The sequence below is a fragment of the Oncorhynchus nerka genome, linkage group LG20 (assembly GCF_034236695.1).
Source record: "Oncorhynchus nerka isolate Pitt River linkage group LG20, Oner_Uvic_2.0, whole genome shotgun sequence".
Classification (NCBI taxonomy): domain Eukaryota; kingdom Metazoa; phylum Chordata; class Actinopteri; order Salmoniformes; family Salmonidae; genus Oncorhynchus; species Oncorhynchus nerka.
In genome coordinates, this window is record NC_088415.1 from 7,748,338 (window position 1) to 7,771,861 (window position 23,524).

Sequence of the window (23,524 nt, forward strand, 5' to 3'; positions counted from 1 at the left end):
CCTTGTTTTTACATGGTTGACTTTAGCCTCCTATTGTTCTGTTTTGAATTCAAAAGTATGATGTTAGTGTGATGTTAAATGTGAGGTGAGTAGACTGTTGAGTGTAGTGCTTTACATCAAGCTGTCTCTTCATCTTGAATACTGTTACGTTCCCCAGTTTTTGTGTTGTGGGTTTGTGTAAATGTATATTTCAGGAAATGGCTTCCTGGATTCCCCCGGCTGATTGGTCGGCCCCAGTGCAGATTGGAGCTCTGATCCCGCCCTCTCATACAGCTGTTGACCATTACAAACTCATTTGATGTCCTGTGTTGGTTGTTGCTCAAGGAGAGCTTCTTGGTATGTCCTGTGTTTTGTTGTTGCTCAAGGAGAGCTTCTTGGTATGTCCTGTGTTTTGTTGTTGCTCAGGGAGAGCTTATTGGTATGTCCTGTGTTTTGTTGTTGCTCAGGGAGAGCTTCTTGGTATGTCTTGTGTTTTGTTGTTGCTCAGGGAGAGCTTCTTGGTATGTCCTGTGTTTTGTTGTTGCTCAGGGAGAGCTTCTTGGTATGTCCTGTGTTTTGTTGTTGCTCAGGGAGAGCTTCTTGGTATGTCCTGTGTTTTGTTGTTGCTCAGGGAGAGCTTCTTGGTATGTCCTGTGTTTTGTTGTTGGTCTGTAACGTATTTTGTAGCTGGTCCTGTAGACGTATGTGTATGTCAAAATGACTGTGTTTTTGATAATTGAAGTTGTTCACTTTACTTTAGTAATTATTTGGTTTTTGCTCCCAGGGGGGAGAGGGAATGCACCTTGAGAGTGTTTAGGCAAGAGGCCTGCGGGCATACATATACCTATAGACATGGTATGTACTATGCACACTAGGTAAGACCTAGGCGGATCATCCCCTGTATTTTGGTTAGTATGCCATTTGGTGCCAGTTAGGTAAGTTGTGGGAAGGTAGGAGAGGGGGCTTTAACTTTAACTTTTGATGCTTTGGTTCTGTCCAGCCCCTTTTCCCCAAATTACCATGTGAAGGAAATAAATTCCGTTAACAGTAAATTCTCTGCCTGCAATCCCATACCTCTTTCACTCCACGGGTAGTTGAGTGTAGCAGGGTGTTGCGTCACCCCCCCCAAGAGGTGTGCGTAACAAATGTTCTGACGCATCTAGCATTTGGTACTGACATGTCGGGTTCCAAATAACTGAACCGAAAGGAAAGGTGAACTGAGACAGGAAGTTCTTCATGCCAACTATTTTCCTCTGTTAAAGCTGCAGCAGGTCAGTCTGGAGAAAGCAGACTTTGCTAGCAATAGTGCAAAAAGGTAGCTGGAAATTTGCAGATTTTTCAACGTAGGTGACTGGGGCCAACTACAAATAACAGGCTTTGTTCAGTCACTTTACCAACTGTATTATCCATAATATAAATGGAATGCATAAACAGGCATGTTACCAACAAACAAACATTTATCTGTCTCCAACTTCTGCTCCTCTGTTGTCAGAGATAGACCCTGCTGCAGCTGAACAGGAGGAGAGGGACTCAACTCTCTCACACACTCTGGTTCGCTTTCTGTTCCTTCTGCCTGCAGACATAACTGTTAATAAATCCCAAATAATGAAATTGATATAGTTCATCACGTATATTTATCTGTTGAAATCAAATTATTTGTGGATATTAGTCAGGTGCATCCCTAGAAGAGACAAGATTGACTGGAATGATTTTTCAGAGTGATTGCAGAGCGAAGGGTAGTCATAGAAGCTGGATCTTCTCTCAGAACATCTTACATACTGATAGCTGACAGTGATTAATGACAATTTCACCAAATTGTTAAGTCTTACCTTATGCATCTTTAACATGGAAGCTTACTTAAATTAGAGAATCTATACCCATCTTTGAAACTAAGGCCTGCATAAGTGTTTTCACATGGTGGACATTGGCCTGCCCTGCTGATCCTGAGTCATGTGTTCAGGTGAGTGACTAAACACAGGTTTCTCTAGCTAGCTCTGCTGATCCTGAGTCATGTGTTCAGGTGAGTGGCTAAACACAGGTTTCTCTAGCTAGCTCTGCTGATCCTGTGTAATATGTGTTCAGGTGAGTGGCTAAACACAGGTTTCTCTAGCTAGCTCTAATGATCCCGTGTAATATGTGTTCAGGTGAGTGGCTAAACACATGTTTCTCTAGCTAGCTCTAATGATCCCGTGTAATATGTGTTCAGGAGAGTGGCTAAACACAGGTTTCTCTAGCTAGCCCTGCTGATCCTGAGTCATGTGTTCAGGTGAGTGGCTAAACACAGGTTTCTCTAGCTAGCTCTGCTGATCCTGAGTCATGTGTTCAGGTGAGTGACTAAACACATGTTTCTCTAGCTGATCCTGAGTCTTTGCTGATCCTGTTCAGGTGTAATTTCTCTAGAGATCATGTGTTCCGGTGAACTAAACATAGGTTTCTCTAGCTAGCTCTGCTGATCCTGAGTCATGTGTTCAGGTGAGTGGCTAAACACAGGTTTCTCTAGCTAGCTCTGCTGATCCTGTGTAATATGTGTTCAGGTGAGTGGCTAAACACAGGTTTCTCTAGCTAGCTCTAATGATCCCGTGTAATATGTGTTCAGGTGAGTGGCTAAACACAGGTTTCTCTAGCTAGCTCTGCTGATCCTGAATGATCCCAGGTTTCTCTAGCTAGCTCTGCTGAATATGTGTTCAGGTGAGTGGCTAAACACAGGTTTCTCTAGCTAGCTCTGCTGATCCTGAGTCATGTGTTCAGGTGAGTGGCTAAACAGGTGAGTTAAACACAGGTTTCTCTAGCTCTCTGCTGTTTCTCTAGCTAGCTCTGCTGATCCTGTGTAATATGTGTTCAGGTGAGAGGCTAAACACAGGTTTCTCTAGCTAGCTCTGCTGATCCTGAGTCATGTGTTCAGGTGAGTGGCTAAACACAGGTTTCTCTAGCTAGCTCTGCTGATCCTGTGTAATGTGTTCAGGTGAGTGACTAAACACATGTTTCTCTAACTAGCTCTGCTGATCCTGAGTCATGTGTTCAGGTGAGTGACTAAACACATGTTTCTCTAGCTAGCTTTGCTGATCCTTTGTAATGAGATCAGGTCCGTAACTAAACATAGGTTTCTCTAGCTAGCTCTGCTGATCCTGTGTAATGTGTTCAGGTGAATGACTAAACACAGGTTTCTCTAGCTATTCATATTTATTGTTGCATGTTCATGTTGTATTTATACTATATTATCACAGGGATTCATTTGACTCAGATATGCAGATGTGGTGTGACAGTATGATGTTTAGTTGTTCCTATATAGTAGACTGAGTCTAGTGCTTTATACCAAGCTTTGCTTTTCATCTGGATTTGACTAACACAACTAGTATTTCATACTGAAATGACAGATTCTAAACTATTAAACTGCAGGTGAAGGTGAACTGCACTGCAGCTCTAACATGTCTAGTGTCTCAAGTGTTTATGGGTGTCTGTCTACACTTTCTACCAGGCAATCTGGAGAAGAGCAGGCACAACCTTGTGATCATAGATATTAATATTTAGGGACTTAAAGTACCTAGTTCAAGAATAGGGCAATACAAATCATGACTACACTACCAATGATGCAGCTGCTAGCACACTACAGAGTAGCATCACATGCAGGTAAAATAAAATACTTTACCTTACTGAAACCATTTGAAATCGAGGTAAAGTTTGTTTTAGGTGTTACTTGACTAAATCTGATGGTTAGTTTTAATTGGACAGATACTTTAAAAGGTTGACAGACCCTGTTCTATATTAGACAGTGTAATAATATATGAATGCATACCTGTGAATACTGCAGCCTGTGTTAATGAATATTGTTATATATTAATGAATATTGTTTTATATTAGTACAATTCAAACGTTATTTTTTTAGATATTTCAAAGCGGCATCTTTATTTGGAAATATAAGTTCCAGCAACATAAACACCTCATATTCTGATGTAGAATCTATTACATTCATTCTCATCAAAATAGGACAGGTTATCATATTCTGATGTAGTATCTATTACATTCATAATCATCATTATAGGACAGGTTATCATATTCTGATGTAGTTTCTATTACATTCATAATCATCATTATAGGACAGGTTATCATATTCTGATGTAGTATCTATTACATTCATACTCATCATTATAGGACAGGTTATCATATTCTGATGTAGTTTCTATTACATTCATAATCATCATTATAGGACAGGTTATCATATTCTGATGTAGTATCTATTACATTCATACTCATCATTATAGGACAGGTTATCATATTCTGATGTAGAATCTATTACATTCATAATCATCATTATAGGACAGGTTATCATATTCTGATGTAGTATCTATTACATTCATAATCATCATTATAGGACAGGTTATCATATTCTGATGTAGTTTCTATTACATTCATAATCATCATTATAGGACAGGTTATCATATTCTGATGTAGTATCTATTACATTCATACTCATCATTATAGGACAGGTTATCATATTCTGATGTAGAATCTATTACATTCATACTCATCATCATAGGGCAGGTTATCATATTCTGTTTCAAATATTTTTATTAAACACACACAAGAATGGTGTATAGGTATACATGACAGGTATACAATTCTTATCTAAACATAAAAGAGCATACAGGAACAACAAGACCCAGAGTTCTGGGTGCAGAACAAATAATACAAAACACGACATACAAAACAAGGACACGTAGAAAGAAAGAGGGAAGATGTCCCCCCTATCCCCCCCCATCCCCTATTCTCCCCCCCTCCCAACTGCTCGGGTGGTAGGGCCAGCACACGCTGCCCAAAGGTAGATTCAAATATTACAATTGAGAGTGCGTTAATAAGTACAAATTCACAGCGCCGACTCGTCCAAGTAGGAGAGGAAAGGCTGGCAGATTTTATCAAAAGTTGATAATGTATTGTTCAGAATATATCTAATTCTTTCTAAGTGTACAGTGTTTGCCAATTCACTGAGCCATAATTTGGTAGAGGGCGCTTCCCTCCTTTTCCAAAACAACAAGATTAGTTTTTTTGCCGAGATGAGACCATACGAGATTAGTTGCTTTTGGGGGTTGGTTAATCCGTTTAGGGACTCAGATACTCCCAGGATTATCAGAAGCGGGTCTGGATCTATTGAAGTCTCCAAAACTTCAGAGAGGATCCTAAAAATTCCACACCAATAACCATGCAAGCTAGAGCATAGGGCAAAGCAGTGGAGTAGTGTACCCTGCGTAGCCTGACATTTATCACATGTAGGGGATGTGTCAGGAAATATCCTATGCAGTTTAGTTTTGGAATAGTGTAATCTGTGTAATACCTTGAATTGTATGAGACGATGTCTGGAATTAATGGAGCATGTGTGGATATACTCCAAGCTCTCTTCCCAGTCTGCCACTGAGATGTCAGTCCCTAGTTCTTCCTCCCATTTTGTCTTGATGGCATCAGTAGAAGGTGTGCTAACAGATTGAAAAGCATCATATAGACGCGATATCAGTTTATCTGAGGTGGGGCATATTTTTATGCATCCGTCAAACATGGAAGTTTTAGCATTCCCAAATGTTGGGAGGTGTTTTCTAACGTAGTCGCTAATTTGTAGGTATCTGAAAAAATTACTTCTGGGAAGATTATAAGTTTCCCTCAGCAGCTCAAAGGAAGCAAAGGTCCCTTCTATGTATAAATCCCCTATGGTACTTATCCCCAACTCTCCCCATTGCTCAAAGGTGTTATCAAGGTTAGAAGGGGCAAAGGAGGGATTCCTGGCGACAGGGAGCATGAATGACATTGGTCTGAGCTCAAAGTGGACTTTAATTTGCTTCCAGATTCGGACTGTGCTATGTATTATAGGATTGTTACAATAAAGTGACATCTCCAGATTCACAGGCGACAAAATCACAGCGCCAATAGAGAAGAGGTGACACTCCTCACGCTCCATACTAAGCCAGCTGGGTGCCGGGAGTACGTCATCCAACGGAAACGTAACAATGCGGAGGTTAGCGGCCCAGTAATAAAATATAAAATTTGGGAGAGACAATCCTCCTTCCATCTTGGATTTACAGAGGTGTTTTTTTACCTATCCTGTGTGTTTTATAATCCCAGATGAAACGATTGATAATTGAGTGCAGTTGTTTATGAAAGGATTTAGGTATGAATACTGGGATGTTCTGATATAGGTAGAGCAGTTGTGGGAGGAAGACCATTTTAATGGCATTAATTCTTCCGATCAGAGAAATTGGGAGAATTCTCCAAAATAGTATGTTTGCTTTGAGTTTTTGTATCAGAGAGGGGAAATTATCTTTAAATAGTAAGGAGTATTGTTTGGTAACTACAATTCCTAGGTAGGTACATTTTTCTGAAGATAACTTAAATGGGAGATGTTCTAGCCAGGAGGTATTTTGCGACCGTATGGGCATTAATTCACTCTTGTTCCAATTTATTCTGTATCCCGAGAAGGTACCAAACAAATTGATCACATCAAGAATAGCTGGGATACTAGCCTGGGGTTCTGTTACATAGAGGAGGATGTCATCTGCGTATAGGGAGATCTTATTTAGAGTATCTTTAGTATTATAGCCGTGTATTGCTGCATGAGATCTAATCGTCTGAGCGAGCGGTTCGATAATTAGGGCGAAGAGCATAGGCGACAGCGCACAACCCTGCCTTGTCCCCCTGTTGAGGTTAAATCGGGGCGACAATGATTGGTTAGTGAGTATTCTGGCACAGGGGTTCCTATATAAAAGCTGGATCCAATTTCTGTAGGACCTTGAATAGATAGGGCCACTCAACTTGGTCAAAGGCCTTTTCGGCGTCAAGAGATATGACGGCAAGGTCCACGTTGGGTAACCTCTGAGAATACATAATATTGAAGAGGCGCCTCAGATTGAAGAATGATCCGAATGGACCAATTTGCCAATTAAAGTGCTAAGCCTGTTAGCCAGAGTTTTTGCTAAAATCTTTTGGTCTGTATTAAGGAGAGATATTGGTCTGTATGACCCTACCTCTTCTGGATCTTTACCCTTCTTATGTATAACTGTAATGAACGCTTCGTCCAAAGTAGAAGGGAGAGCTCCATCCTCATTGGCCTGAATCAACATTTTGTGCAGATAGGGGGAGAGCATGTTGCTGAATGTTTTATAGAATTCACCAGGGTATCCATCTGGGCCCAGGGTCTTGCCACTCTTTAGAGATTTAATTGTTTCTCGGATTTCATCAAGGGATATTTCCTTATTCAGGAAGTTAGAATCTTCCTGGTTCAGGGCAGGAAGATTACAGTCCTCCAAAAATGTTTGCAAAATTAAGGGGTTAGGATCCGCTTTAGATGTATATAGAGTCTCATAAAACTGCCGGAATCTGTCATTGATGTCTTTGGGGGAAGAGAGTAATTCCCCAGATGCAGATTTAACCCTGTGAATCATTCGGTCACTCACATTTTCTCGAAATTGTGTGGCGAGTAATTTGTGTGGTTTGTCACCAAACTCAAAATATTTTTGCTTGGCATAGAGAAAAGATTTAGCAATTTTAGCTGAGAGAATCTGATTATATTCAAATTTTAAAGAGGTAATTTTTTTATGTTTCTCCATAGATGGGTGGCTAGCATTCTCCCTATCCAGTAAGTGAATTTGTCCCTCTAGTTCTTCCAGTTTTGCCTACTCCTGGCAGCCTGAAAGGAGATGATGCAGCCTCTCAGATAAGCCTTCAGTGTTTCCCACAATAATGCTGGGGAGGTCTCTGTGTTGTCATTGGTATCAAAGAAAAATTTTATTTGGTCTTTAAGATATTCACAGAATGTTGGTTCTGTGAGGAGCTGAGGATTCAACCTCCAGACCCTCTCGTTTGGTTCAATGTCACCCAATCTCAGGGAGAAGGTGAGTGGACTGTGGTCCGAGATTATAATATCATGATACCTCACGTTACAGGTATAGGGGAGTAGTCTAGCATCCAACAAAAAGTAGTCAATTCGAGTGTAAACCTTGTGAACATGAGAGTAAAAGGAGTATTCCCTACCCGTAGGTTTAGCGATCCTCCATAGATCAAATAAGTTTGAATTTTTTATGTAGGTATTCAAGAATTCGCTTGAATAGGAGGTAGGGTTTCGCCGGGTAGAGGATCTATCCAAATATTGGTCTAGCACACAGTTAAGGTCCCCTCCAATGACCAGGTTAGTATGGGAGATATCTGGAATCAGGGCAAGGACTCTTTTGAAAAAAGAGGGGTTGTCAATGTTTGGCCCATAGATATTTAGTAGAGTTAGTGAGGTAGAGTGGATTTCTCCTATTGCGATCACATACCGACCCTCTTTATCCGCAATAGTGGTTTTATGTAGAAAGGGAATTCCTTTCCGTACCAGAATCGCTGTGCCTCTCGTTTTGGCAGAGAAGTTAGAGTGATACACTTGCCCCACCCACCTACACTTAAGTCTGCTATGAGAGTTATTCTTCAGATGGGTTTCTTGCAAAAATATAATATCAGACGAGAGTCCTTTCAAGTGGGCTAGGACCTTGCCCCTCTTAATTGGTTCGTTTAAACCCTTGACATTCCAGGAAGTGAATGTAAGCCCCGCCCTCCTCTCGTTTGTAGTTCCTATGGTGGCCTGCATACCATGTAACTTGATAAAAAGGTAAGAAAGCACACCAAACCATCATGATCAGCATATGTAGCACCTACACCCGAGCAGTATCCAACCCACCCCTCCCCCCCTGCAAGCACCTTTACTTCCCACCCTGTTCCCCTAATTTCCCCAACACTTACCCCCCCCATCAACCCACATTTAACAGGCATGTACAAACAGGAGAGGAAAAAAAGGAAAAATAAAAATAATTAACACATTGTCTGGCCGATGCCAAAAAGAACGGCGCGACCTCGAACGAGAGGTAAAACAAAAATAAAATCCCAACTATACGTTCACCTCTCACTATCCTAGAACTTCTACTAACATATGAACTGAGGAGGCTCCCGCAAGTTAAGTGTTCGGTTAGCATCTAATAAACCTAAATCGAATAAGTTGCAACTTAAACATATTGCGCATTTAAGCGTCATCCTGGGTCAATCCCAGAGATAAGCAAGATATAGCCTCAAGATAATATTGCTAAGCACTGCCGGTCAAAAAATAAACCATCCGCAACCGACCTAGTCAGCCGTACCTTTACATACTGTGGGTCAGGAGATCGGAACAAGGATTTGTTCAATTAAACGTTCCCCCCATAAAAAAAAATATGTTTAATAAGTAAAAATATATACCTTATATATATATATATATATATATATATACACACATATACACATATACACATACATACACACATATACACATACATATACACACACACATATATATACATACATACATACACATACCTATATATATACATACATACATACACACATACATACACACATATACACACACACATATATATATATACATACATACACATACCTATATATATACATACACACACAAAAAAATCATATATAAAAAAATATATATTTAAAGAATATGTATATACATCCATATGCACACATACACATAAAAACATTCATACCCCAGAATAACAATCTACACTGATTTAAAATATACACATACATAATACTAAAATGCTAAGAGAAAATAGTAATAAAGTACAAATAGTAATTATATTTACGCACACCTACACATACATAAGCACTACAGAGGGCTGGTGGGACTCTAGTCGGGAGAGAGGCCCACGGCCAGACAAGGGCAGAACGGCACAAAACATCAACTTGCTAACCAGGCGTCTGCCCCCTCCCAACCATCACCCCCAGTCCCCTGCAAGCATTAAATAAATGGTATGGTAGGAAGAGTGATGTAAGGATTGTAAAATAAATAACGAAACAAAACAAAAGTGGGGGAATATAAGTATATCCGTCCGAAGGTGTCAGTGATCAAACCTGGAAGTAAAAAATATGCATTGCTGAGCACAGCCGGGATGAAAGTGAATTTAACGTTAAATGAGAGCTCTGACCGCCATCCATTGGTCTGCTCAGCGTCTTACATGCTCGGTAGCCCTTGTTGAGCCCGTTTAATACGTTTTCACCCAATATGGTATAGTATGGATTCGAGTCCATGAGCAGACCCTAACACGCACTAACAAGGCACTCTAACCTGTAGGGGGGATTGGTGTATATCCCCGGATAAACTTCTCTGCGTCCAAAACCGAGGAGAGCCAAATCTTCTCACCGGAAGGCGGGGTAATTCTTAGTCTTGCAGGGAAGAGTTAGGCTGGGCGAAGATGGAGTTTGTAGAGTTTGGTCATGACATCTCTGTAGTCGGCGCGATGCTTTGCCACATCGGGCGCATAATCCTCATAGACACGGAATGGATGCCCTTTATGTGACAGGTTGCCCCTCATTCGAGCTTCACGCAGGATAAGATCCTTGGTCTTGAAACTGTGACAACAGATTATTACTGGGCGAGGACGTTGGCCCGGTCCAGGCACTGGGACAAGGGAGCGATGTGCGCGGTCCAGCTGGGGATCCGAATCCAAAACATCCGATCCCATTGCATCCTTCAATAGCTTGGCGAAGAAGTCAGTAGGGCGAGAGCCCGCCTCTATCCCCTCTGCCAGACCAACAACGCGAAGGTTATTACGTCTGGATCGGCCCTCCAGGTCCACCACTTTCACAGAAAGCCTCTGCACAGTATCCTGCAATGACGAGCATAGCTTCTCTAACTTGTCGATCCTACCAGCGTTGAATTCAGAAGCTTTCTCAAGGTCCACAATACTCTGGCCATGCGAAGCGACCGTTCGAATGACGCTCTCGATTTTGATGTCCAGCTCAGCAATAGTGGCCTTAAGATCCTCAGCTATAGCAACACGTAGCTCCCCCAAAGCACGGGTAAGTTCTGTAAGTGTCATGTTGTTGCATGTGCCTCCCGCCATGTCTGTCTCGTTGATTAGTGGGGAGTAGGCCTCCGCTGTGGATTTATTGTCCTTTGGTCGCTTATTACTCGGCATTTTCATATAAAAAGTTACAATCTTGTATTAGAAAGAAACGTTTGTTGTAAAAAGTGCCATAAAGTAGGTTAAATTAGATTATTTCGCAAAAAAGTTGCAGGAGCCTCTCACGCACAGCCGTTCACTCCAACATGCTAGCTCCGCCTCCAGGTTATCATATTCTGATGTAGCATCTATTACATTCATACTTATCATCATAGGGCAGGTTATCATATTCTGATGTAGCATCTATTACATTCATACTCATCATCATGAATAATTATTTGTAATTATAGCAACATCAGAATACATTTTAGAAGTGCTTGAGGCCCACTCACTTACACAACATTATGTTTCATTACACAAGTCACCAAGTTGATCAGGAAGAAACAACAGGAGGTATAGTGGGAGGTGCTGGGAGTAGGAGAGGGACTCCATGGTGTTGATCAGGAACAAACAGCAGGAGGTAGAGTGGGGAGGTAATGGGAGTAGGAGAGGGACTCCATGACTTTGAATATCTGAATCAGAGCTCCTTTGAGTTGGAGGCTTCATAAATTGATCCGTACAGATTTCAGGTTACGTGACGCACACACATGGCAACCACACTGCAGTTGATCGGTGGTGGAGGAGGCAGTCATTTGAATTCCACGGCATGGACGACGGTGCCACCCTCAAGAAGATTGGAGTGGCGGTGGAAGGCTGGCAGGTCAAAGCTGTGCGGGAGGAGCTGACCGACAGGCGCCGTTGCAACCTTTGGAAATTCACACACTTTCAATGAGTTTGAGTTGTACCTCGGCGAGCGCATCACCAAGCTGTCTCTGTGGGGTAACGGCGCCGGCACACGTCTGGGTGCCATCAAGTTCACGACGAGTAAGAATCGGCAGATCTTTGAAAAAATGGCCAGCTGGCCACTGAAGGCTGAGTACACCATAGATGTCGGGTCTGGAATCGGCCTGGGCCTGCAGGGCAGGTCTGGCTCGGACATTGACTGCATGGGCTTCCTCTTCATCAACACCATCAAGTCGTCCGTAATGACTGACATGGAGTATCCCACCCTGTCCCTCTATAAACCCCAGGTGAGCTCTTCCAAAGACGTGTGTAGACAGCTCAGGAAAACTCTACCGATGCACCAACATTAAGGGGGCTGTCCACTTTAAAACATGTAATCCAATATGGGGGTCAACATTCATCAAGCATCTCATTTCAAGGACAGTCATTCCTTATATTTAATGGGCCTTGATCAGTAAAATAGCCCAAACACCCTTTTATTTTTTATGTTTTTAAACCTTTACACATAAGCATCAGGCAAAGATAACACACACATTATTATTGTTGGGATTGTGGTATAGTGGGGTTGTCTAGAAAAGTCTATGGTTGCCTGAAGTGGTTCTCAATTAGAGGCAGGCGTTTATCGTTGTCTCTGATTGGGAACCATATTTAGGCAGCCATATTCTTTGAGTGTTTCGTGGGTGATTGTTCCTTTCTCTGTGTTTGTTTGTACCAGATAAGGCTGTTTAGGGTTTCACGTTGATTGTTTGTATTGTTCGTGTTTATCTTTTTATTAAACATGAATCGAAATAACCACGCTGCATTTTGGTCCTCCTCTCCTTCGACGGAAGAAAACCGTAACTAGTTTGAACAACTTGTATCTTTGTGTGTTGATTTTAGGTGACCCCAGAATATGTGAAATCCATGTCTCACCACAACGACACCTCTTCGGTTCAAGAAAAGTCCATTACATACAGCAAAACCCTGACCTAGACTTCCTCCTGGTCCGTCAGCAACAAGAGAGTCCACCTTGAGTGTGTCGGTCAAAGATCTGGTCGAGGTGTCATCAGGGTTCAGCTTGACCGTGGGAGTGGAGCAATCCACCAGCCTGCACAAGACGGAGACCATAACAGAAGCGGATACCATCAACGATCCCGCCAGGGAAGACCATGGATGTTGAGATCACAATGGGAAAAGCAAATATCGATAAATTTTCTTACTTACAATGACGGCCTCCTGCGGGGATGGGGCTGGGATTAAAAATATAAATTAATTAAAATATAGAACAAAATAGACTTCACGAAGCAGCCACAACTGTCAGTAAGAGTGTCCATGATTGAGTCTTTGAAGAGATTGAGATTGAGATAAACAACGTGAAAGACGTAAATAAAAGACTTAAATGAAAGACGCAATAATCACTCAACACAAACATATGTATAACTGCTGGATTTAGTTAAATTACCTTTTGACACTGCAGCACCTGGGGGAATACACTGAACAATAATATATATCACCATGTAAAGTGTTGGTCCCACTGCATCACCTGGGGGAATACGCTGAACAATAATATATATCACCATGTAAAGTGTTGGTCCCACGGCATCACCTGGGGGAATACACTGAACAATAATATATATCACCATGTAAAGTGTTGGTCTCACTGCATCACCTGGGGGAATACACTGAACAATAATATATATCACCATGTAAAGTGTTGGTCCCTTGCAGCACCTGGGGGAATACACTGAACAGTAATATATATATATCACCATGTAAAGTGTTGGTCTCACTGCATCACCTGGGGGAATACACTGAACAATAATATATATCACCATGTAAAGTGTTGGTCCCTTGCAGCACCTGGGGGAATACACTGAACAATAATATATATCACCATGTAAAGTGTTGGTCCCACTGCATCACCTGGGGGAATACACTGAACAATAATATATATCACCATGTAAAGTGTTGGTCCCTTGAAGCACCTGGGGGAATACACTGGACAATAATATATATCACCATGTAAAGTGTTGGTCCCACTGCATCACCTGGGGGAATACACTGAACAATAATATATATCACCATGTAAAGTGTTGGTCCCACTGCAGCACCTGGGGGAATATACTGAACACTGTCGCTGTTATGCATTTTCCCTTTCCCAAGATAATCCATCCATCTGACAGGTGTGACATATTAAGAAGCTGATTAAACAGCATGATCATTACACAGGTGAACCTTGTGCTGGGGAATATAAATGGACACTCTAAGATGTGCAGTTCTGTCACAGAACACAATGCCACAGATATATGATGTTGAGGATGAGTGCCATTGGCATGCTGAACGCAGGAATGGTCACGAGAGCTGTTGCCAGGGAATTTAATGTAAATTTTTCTACCATGTTGTTGTAGAGAATTTGTTACTACGTCTAACCAGCCTCACAACTGCAAACCATGTCTATGTTGTCATGTGGGCACGCGGTTTGTTGATGTCAATGTTGTGAACAGAGTTCCCCATGGTGGCGGTGTGATTGTCATGGGCAGGCATAAACTAGGGACAACAAGTACAATTGCACGTCATCGGTGGCAATTTGAATGCACAGAGAAAAAGTGATGAGATCCTGAGGCCCATTGTCGTGCCATTCATCCGCCCGCATCAACTCACGTTTCAGCATTCGGGCTCCCAAGTGGAGCAGCTTTCTAGGGCATCTCAGTGCAAGGGGCGTCACTACAGTCCCTGCTTTGAATCCAGGCTGTATCACCTCCGGCTGTGATTGGGAGTCCTATAGGGCAGCGCACAATTGCCCCAGCGTCGTCTGGGTTAGGCCATCATTGTAAATAAGAATTTAACTGTTCTTAACCGACTTGCCTAGTAATAATAAGGTTCAAAATAAAATAAAAATCTTAAAATGATAATGCACGGGCCCATGTCGCAAGAATTTGTACACAATTCCTGCCATCTGAAAATGTCCCTGTTCTTCCATGGCCTTACATACCCACCAGACATGTCACCCGTTGTGCATGTTTGGGATGCTCTGGATTGACATGTACGACAGCGTGTTCCAGCCAATATCCATTAACTTCGCATAGCCGTTGAAGAGTGGGAAAACATTCTACAGGTCACAATCACCAGCCTGATCAACGTTGTGAAGGAGATACGTCACACTACATGAGGCAAATGGTGGTCACACCAGATACTGACTGGTTGTCTGATCCACTCCCCTACCTTTTTCATTATGTGTCTTTGACCAACAGATGCATATCTGTATTCTCAGTCAAGTGAAATCTATAGATTTGCCTTTTCCTACCTTTGTTATGTTGCAGCTGTAATGAATACTCAGGGAGAAAAAGGTGTAGATTCACGCGTAGAGCGTGGCACGTGTTTAAAACTGGCAACATAAAGATTTATACAGAACTAGTCAAAAGTTTGGACACACCTACTCATTCAAGGGTTTTTCTTTATTTTCACAATTTTCGACACTGTAGAATAAATGTGAAGACATCAAAGCTATGAAATAACACATGGAATGATGTAGTAACCAAAATCAAGATATATCTTATATTTTTCAAAGTAGCCACTCTTTGCCTTGATGACAGCTTTGCACACTCTTGGCATTCTCTCAACAAGCTTCACCTGGAATGCTTTTCCATCAGTCTAGAAGGAGTTCCCATATATGCTGAACAATTGTGACTGCTTTTCTTCCACTCTGCGGTCCAACTCATCCCAATCCATCTCAATTGTGTTGAGGTCGGGTGATTGTTGAGGACAGGTCATCTGATGCAGCGCTCCATCACTCTACGTCTTGGTCAAATAGCCCTTACACAGCCTGGAGGTGTATTGGGTGATTGTCCTGTTAAAAAACAAATGATAGTCCCACTAAGCATAAACCAGATGAGATGGCGTATCCCTGCAGAATTTTTAAATTATTTAACTAGGCAAGTCAGTTACGAACAAATTCTTATTTTCAATGACAGCCTAGGAATAATGGGTTACAAGTCCACCGCGCTAACCACTAGGCTACCCTGCCATACATAAGGGAACATTTCGGCAGTTGCTGTATGGTTAGTGATAAAGTCCATATTGCAAATGTACGGTCCCTTACTAGACGTCCGAAAACGTTTGTAAAATTCGTGGACGGCGTCGGGCCGAGCGGCAGGGCCGGACCTACCGGGAAGTCATCAAATGAACTTTGTCGGACATTCGGTTTCCGTTTTACAAAAATAATCAAATTTTGGTCATTTTTCCGCTGTCCCGGAAAATCCCACAAGAGTTAATAAGCAATCATATTGCTATTGGACAAAACATCACGATTCACGACGGGGCCTTATCTCGAAAACGGAAAATATTTCGAAGCCAAAACTTGGTGAGCGTAGGTTTGGCATAATGGGCAGTTGGCCCCGAATAAGATGGCGTCTAGGCCTCAACGGTTTTTGAGTTATGGCCATTTATCTGGGATTAAAGGTCCAAAATGGAAATAGAGAAATTATTTTTCCACTTCACGTCAAAGTCAAGGAGCCTCCGGTGTCAATAAAAAAAGAACCAGCCATTTATCTATCGTCATTTAAGAGAAATCGTACAATGACAGATTGGTGATGTTCATGGATAGGTGTTTTCTTTTTTCAACGGTTACAGATCCAGTTGCAGGGTGTTCTTACGAATCTTTTTAAAGTGTGCTGCGGAGCTCTGCGAGATTTCTGTGATTTTCTATGATTTTCTGAAATAACACACACTCACTAAACCCTCCGTGTATAACTCAGTTCTTAACGTAAAGACTTAAAACTCAGGATTCTGTAAAGGCACACCCCAATCAGGATATGAGTTTAGTAAAACGAGTCCTATATCAATATAACCTGAAAGTCCGCTCAGCAAGGAAGAAGCCACTGCTCCAAAACCGTCATAAAAAAAACAGTCTACGGTTTGCAACTGCACATGGAGAAAAGTCCTCTTGTCTCATGAAACAAAAATAGAACTGTTTGGCCATAATGACCATCGTTATGTTTGGAGGAAAAAATGGGATGCTTGCAAGCTGAAGATCACCATCCCAACCGTGAAGCACGGGGGTTGCATCATCATGTTGTGGGGGTACTTTGCTGCAGGAGGGACTGGTGCACATCATGAAATAGATGGCATCATGAGGAAAGGAAATTATGTGGATATATTGAAGCAACGTCTCAAGACTTCAGTCAGGAAGTTAAAGCTTGGTCGCAAATGGGTCTTCCAAATGGACAATGACCCCAAGCATACTTCCAAAGTTGTGGCAAAATGGCTTAAGGACAACAAAGTCAAGGTATTGAAGTGGCCATCACAAAGCTCCGACCTCAATCCCATAGAAAATGTGTGGGCAGAACTTTAAAAAAGTGTGTGCGAGCAAGGAGGCCTACAAACCTGACTCAGTTACACCAGCTCTGTCAGGAGGAATAGGCCAAAATTCACCCAACGTTTTGTGGGAAGCTTTTGGATGGCTACCCGAAACGTTTGACCGAAGTTCAACAATTTAAAGGCAACGCTACCAAATACTAACTGAGTGTATGTAAACTTCTGACCCACTGGGAATGTGATGAAAGAAATTAAAGCTGAAAGAAATAATTATTTCAACTATTTTTCTGACATTTCACATTCTTAAAATAAAGTGATGATCCTAACTGACATAAAACAGGGAATTTTTAACTAGGATTAAATGTCAGGAATTGTGAAAAACTGCGTTTAAATGTATTTGGCTAAGGTGTATGTAAACTTCCGACTTGCCCCACTGTATATATATACAAAAAAGTATTTAGTCAGCCACCAATTGTGCAAGTTCTCCCACTTAAAAAGATGAGAGAGGCCTGTAATTTTCATCATAGATACACTTCAACTATGACAGACAAAATGAGAAAGAAAAAAATCCTGAAAATCAATTGTAGGATTTTTTATGAATTTATTTGCAAATTATGGTGGAAAATAAGTATTTGGTCACCTACAAACAAGCAAGATTTCTGGCTCTCACAGACCTGTAACTTCTTCTTTAAGAGGCTCCTCTTGTCCTCCACTCGTTACCTGTATTAATGGCACCTGTTTGAACTTGTTATCAGTATAAAATACACCTGTCCACAACCTCAAACAGTCACACTCCAAACTCCACTATGGCCAAGACCAAAGAGCTGCCAAAGGACACCAGAATCAAAATTGTAGACCTGCACCAGGATGGGAAGACTGAATCTGCAATAGGTAAGCAGCTTGGTTTGAAGAAATCAACTGTGGGAGCAATTATTAGGAAATGGAAGACATACAAGACCACTGATAATCTCCCTCGATCTGGGGCTCCACGCAAGATCTCACCCCGTGGGGTTAAAATGATCACAAGAATGGTAAGCAAAAATCCCAGAACCACACGGGGGGACCTAGTGAATGACCTGCAGAGAGCTTGGACCAAAGTAACAAAGCCTACCATCAGTAACACACTACGTCGCCAGGGACTCAAATCCTGCAGTGCCAGACGTGTCCCCCTGCTTAAGCCAGTACATGTCCAGGCCCGTCTGAAGTTTGCTAGAGAGCATTTGGATGATCCAGAAGAAGATTGGGAGAATGTCATATGGTCAGATGAAACCAAAATATAACTTTTTTGGTAAAAACTCAACTTGTCATGTTTGGAGGACAAAGAATGCTGAGTTGCATCCAAAGAACACCATACCTACTGTGAAGTATGGGGGGTGGAAACATCATGCTTTGGGGCTGTTTTTCTGCAAAGGGTCCAGGACGACTGATCCGTGTAAAGGAAAGAATGAATGGGGCCATGTATCGTGAGATTTTGAGTGAAAACCTCCTTCCATCAGCAAGGGCATTGAAGATGAAACGTTTTGTCTGTCATAGTTGAAGTGTACCCATGATGAAAATTACTACAGGCCTCTCTCATCTTTTTAAGTGGGAGAACTTGCACAATTGGTGGCTGACTAAATACTTTTTTTGCCCCACTGTATATATATATATAGGGCCTTCGGAAAGTATTTCGACCCCTTGAATTTTTGCAAAAATATTATAAATGTAAAACTGAAATATAGCATTTACATAAGTATTCAGACCCTTTTCTCAGTACTTTGTTTAAGCACCTTTGGCAGTGATTACAGCCTCAAGTCTTCTTGGGTATGACTCTACAAGTTTGGCACTCCTGTATCTGGGGAGTGTCTCCCATTCTTTACTGTAGATCCTCTCAATCTCATCTAATTTGTTTTGAGAAGGAGGCGAGGCGAGAGGATGCGATGATTATGCAATTGATATTCTCCACTTCACAGCAAAATTTCTCCTTTTGAGTGAGGTAGCTAACAACTGCCATCATGGTTAGCCCCTCCATTCAAGCCTGCCGTGACCATATAGTGGTTAGTACTGTGCGTTGAGGCTGCAGAAACCACTGTTCACAGCATATCATGGCAAAATGTCTCCTTTTCAAAAAGTCTCCTTTTTTAAAACGTACTACTGTAACTTTGTAATTTAATCTGTAAATCTGTGGCATTAGCTGAACTGGCTAACAACTCAAGTGTTTAGCCAGCTTGTACACATCACTGTCTCAGCATCAGTATCCTCTAAAAGCATTCTCTGGTACCTCACTGTGATTGTATAGTGGTTAAAAACCTCTTAGGGCTAGGGGGCAGTCTTCGGAAGGTCGGATGAATGACGTGCTCAAAATAAACTGCCTGTTACTCAGGCCCAGAGACTAGAATATGCATATAATTGGTAGCATTGGATAGAAAACACTCTAAAGTTTCTAAAACTGTATGTCTGTGAGTATATCATAATTGATATAGCGGGTGGGCCCTGCGTATATATGTTTACACATACAGTTTAGGTACAACGATTAAAAAACTAAACAAGACAAACAAAACAATCACAGAAAACACGAAAAATACAGCAACAGATTACATTTACACATAGGTTTTTCCCCTAACAGTACAAGAACTTGCATTACACAAAACAGTTACAAGCAATACAAAAATAAAAACTCTCCAATAAATATTTTAAATGGGCAAGGGGGACAAGTCTCTCAAGTTTAAGTTTAGTCTACAAGCTATTCCATAGGCAAGGAGCGTCCATGTGGTGGAAAATGTCTTATACTGAAGACATAGCAGTGAATTGTACAAGCTGTATCCATTCTCTGTTCTGTTTATCATGGTTTGTGCAGGCCAAATGAGGTGTTGGCTTTGGGGATGATCAGTGAGATATTGTTAGGAAATTATGATTAATATGACTGAACAAATCATTTTAAATGGAACTGTAAGTAAACTTATACTTTGTTTTATAAGTGATTGACAATATGAGTTCATTTTTATAAGTGATTGACAATATGAGTTCATAAGAAGGGATTGTGTGACACGGACAAGGAGTAATTAAAAGTTAATGAACACCATTCCAACTAGGCAGAAACAAATGGGTTGGGGACTGAGTAAACATATAAGGTCGTTAGCCTATGGTTGACCCAACTGAAACTTAGCTCTGGGGTTTTTAGATAAGGCAGTGAGTGCATTCCTAGGTTTTCTACCTAATAAAACTGTCAGTTCAGTGGTGATCGATAATGTTGAGGGGTCAAAAGTTATCTGGGAGTGTGGTAGTAAGTTAGAATGAACTTTTCACCTTACTTTGTCCCGGCCGAGAGGAGGGGATTCTGTTAAAGCGGTGAAATGACGTCGTGATCTGTATATAAACTGCTGCATGTGTTTAAGTGGTAGCACGCTCCTAGAATAAATTCTATTACCTATTATTGAAAGACTGGTCTGCGTCTATTTTATGCAAACAAGAAATCTTACAAATTCTCATAAAATAGATTAAGGGCTTTCAATTGATGAAAGCACATTGGCATAATTAAATTATAGTAACAGATATACCTGCTGGAACGTGTGCTACGGCTGGGTGTTGTTATCGTGACCAGTGAACTGAGATAAGGCAGAGCTTTACCTAGCATAGACTTATAGATGACTTGGAATCAGTGGGTCTGGCGACGAATATGTAGCGAGGGCCAGCCGGCTAGAGCATACAGGTCGCAGTGGTGGGTGGTATAAGGTGATTTGGTAACAAAACGGATGGCACTGTGATAGGGGGTCCTGTCTTTATTTCATTTATTTTTTTAATTAGCAAAACAGTTAAGAACAAATTCTTATTTTCAATGACGCCCTAGTAACAGTTGGTTAACTGTCTTGTTCAGGGAAGAACAACAGATTTTTCACTTGCCGGGTCGGGGATTTGGTCTTGCAAAATTTCGGTTATTAGTCCAACACTCTTATCACTAGGATACCTGCTGGCCCATCTGTAGATGGGTGAAGAATTTAACATTTAATCATTTTTTAATTCAGGTGTCACGAATCCCCTGCCTGTTCGGGCGGTGCTCGGCGGTCGTCGTCACCGGCCTACTAACCGCCACCGATCCCTTTTTCCTTTTCTGTTAGTTTAGTCTTATTAGTTGCACCTGTTCCTATTAGTGTTTTCTTGATTTTCTAGTCTATTTAAGCTTGTTAGATCCGCTCTAGTTTGCGCGGGATTATTTTGTGTTCACGTTTAGTGTTGGATGTGGTTTTGTGCTCCGGACCGTTTCACCCTGTGTTTTGGGTTGGTCAGTGTATTGGGTTGGTCAGTGTTTTGGGTTGGTCAGTGTTTTGGGTTGGTCAGTGTTTTGGGTTGGTCAGTGTTTTCCGCCCTGTGTTTTGGTTTGGTCAGTGTTTTGGGTTGGTCAGTGTATTGGGTTGGTCAGTGTTTTGGGTTGGTCAGTGTTTTGGGTTGGTCAGTGTTTTGGGTTGGTCAGTGTTTTCCGCCCTGTGTTTTGGTTTGGTCAGTGTTTTGGGTTGGTCAGTGTTTTGCGCCCTGTGTTTTGGGTTGGTCAGTGTTTTCCGCCCTGTGTTTTGGGTTGGTCAGTGTTTTCCATCCTGTGTTTTGGGTTGGTCAGTGTTTTCCATCCTGTGTTTGGGTTGGTCAGTGTTTTCCATCCTGTGTTTGGGTTGGTCAGTGTTTTGGGTTGGTCAGTGTTTTCCGCCCTGTGTTTTGGGTTGGTCAGTGTTTTCCGCCCTGTGTTTTGGGTTGGTCAGTGTTTTCCATCCTGTGTTTTGGGTTGGTCAGTGTTTTGGGTTGGTCAGTGTTTTGGGTTGGTCAGTGTTTTGCGCCCTGTGTTTTGGGTTGGTCAGTGTTTTCCGCCCTGTGTTTTGGGTTGGTCAGTGTTTTCAGCCCTGTGTTTGGGTTGGTCAGTGTTTTGGGTTGGTCAGTGTTTTCCGCCCTGTGTTTTGGGTTGGTCAGTGTTTTCAGCCCTGTGTTTTGGGTTGGTCAGTGTTTTCCATCCTGTGTTTTGGGTTGGTCAGTGTTTTCCGCCCTGTGTTTTGGGTTGGTCAGTGTTTTGGGTTGGTCAGTGTTTTGCGCCCTGTGTTTTGGGTTGGTCAGTGTTTTCAGCCCTGTGTTTGGGCATGACCATTTGTGCTGGAATAAATGACCTATTTTTATTGAACCCTCTGCTCTCTGCACCTGACTCCTACCTTCCACTCCTATTCATCCATGACATCAGGCAGTAACAACAAAATGTGGAAAGACTCAAGGAGGATGAATTCTGAAGTCAGGAGGTCATTAAAAGAGGTGGTTAAGTCATTCTAGATGATGTGTTATCTGATTGAATGGAGTGTGACTTTCACCTTGTTACTCTTGGCCCAGCTCTCCCCTACATTGATCCAACAGTTGTAGTGGGGTGGTGAACAGTGTGTGGGCTATCATGGAGCAGACTACAGTGATTTATCACAGTATGAGTATTTTTTACTCACTCCCATTCCAATTTGGCCGCATTTCTCTTCACTGAAATGTCCCTCTATCACGCCTACTCCCGCTCCCCCTCTTCAGCGCTCGATGTCGCCGGTCTACTAACCACTGGTCCTGGTAACCAATATTACGGACACCTACTCCCCATCATTACGCACACCTGGACTGACCTATTATCATTGTGATTGAACATTTCCCTAACTGCTTCCACAAAGGAACCAACCCTATGAACTATGCCCATGTCTGTTTTTTTTGTGTAGCAGTACTTATCTTGGCCAGGTTGCAGTTGTAAATGAGAACTTGTTCTCAACTAGTCTACCTGGTTAAATATAGGTGAAATCAAATAAATAAGAGAACTGAAGGGACTGCCTGGGTGGAACTTGTGGCAGACATGTTTTGTACGTCTTTTGTTTTAACCTCTGGTGTTCCCAGCCAGAGCTTCGCTGTTGAACCGCGGAAAAATCAACCATAAGTTTGTGACGCCATAATTGGAGTGGAAATTTACCACTGAGGACTCAGAATCCCAAAGCAAATGAAGCGATCATTATTTGTTTAATGTACGGAGAGATTCACACACCTTGGTATAGGTCTGCTGAAGCTATGAAGGGGAAAAGTAAAACTTATTATTATTTTTTTTTAAATGTAGGCATGATTTTTGGGTTGATTTTTGCATACTGGCTGTTATCATGAGGGCTCAGTTCCCAAATAAATTGAGCAAGGTCTCATATCTTAAATTCCAGAACATATACTGGGCATTCTACCAATTGGTCTGAGGGTGAGGTTATGACCGTGTCCCTTTGTGTATTTACCCAGTCGCCTGCATGAACCATGATAAACAGAACAGAGGATGCATACAGCTTGTACAATTCACTGCTATGTCTTCAGTATTAGACATTTTCCACCGCATAGACTTTAAACTTACAGGATGTTATGACGAACAAAACTACAGAGAAAGGTGATGTTGCATATTAGTGATTTTTTTTTGTTAGTGACTGGAAACCACCGATATGTTCTCTGGCTCAAATATCAGGAAGAGGAAGTGGCACCAAGAGTTGTTGAAACTG

The 23,524-nt window shown here is 41.8% G+C and overlaps 1 pseudogene; it reads left to right on the forward strand.

Moving 5' to 3' along the window:
• The first annotated feature begins 11,533 nt into the window (after positions 1-11,533).
• LOC115127855 (aerolysin-like protein) lies at positions 11,534-13,052 on the forward strand (annotated as a pseudogene).
• The last annotated feature ends 10,472 nt before the right edge of the window (positions 13,053-23,524 follow it).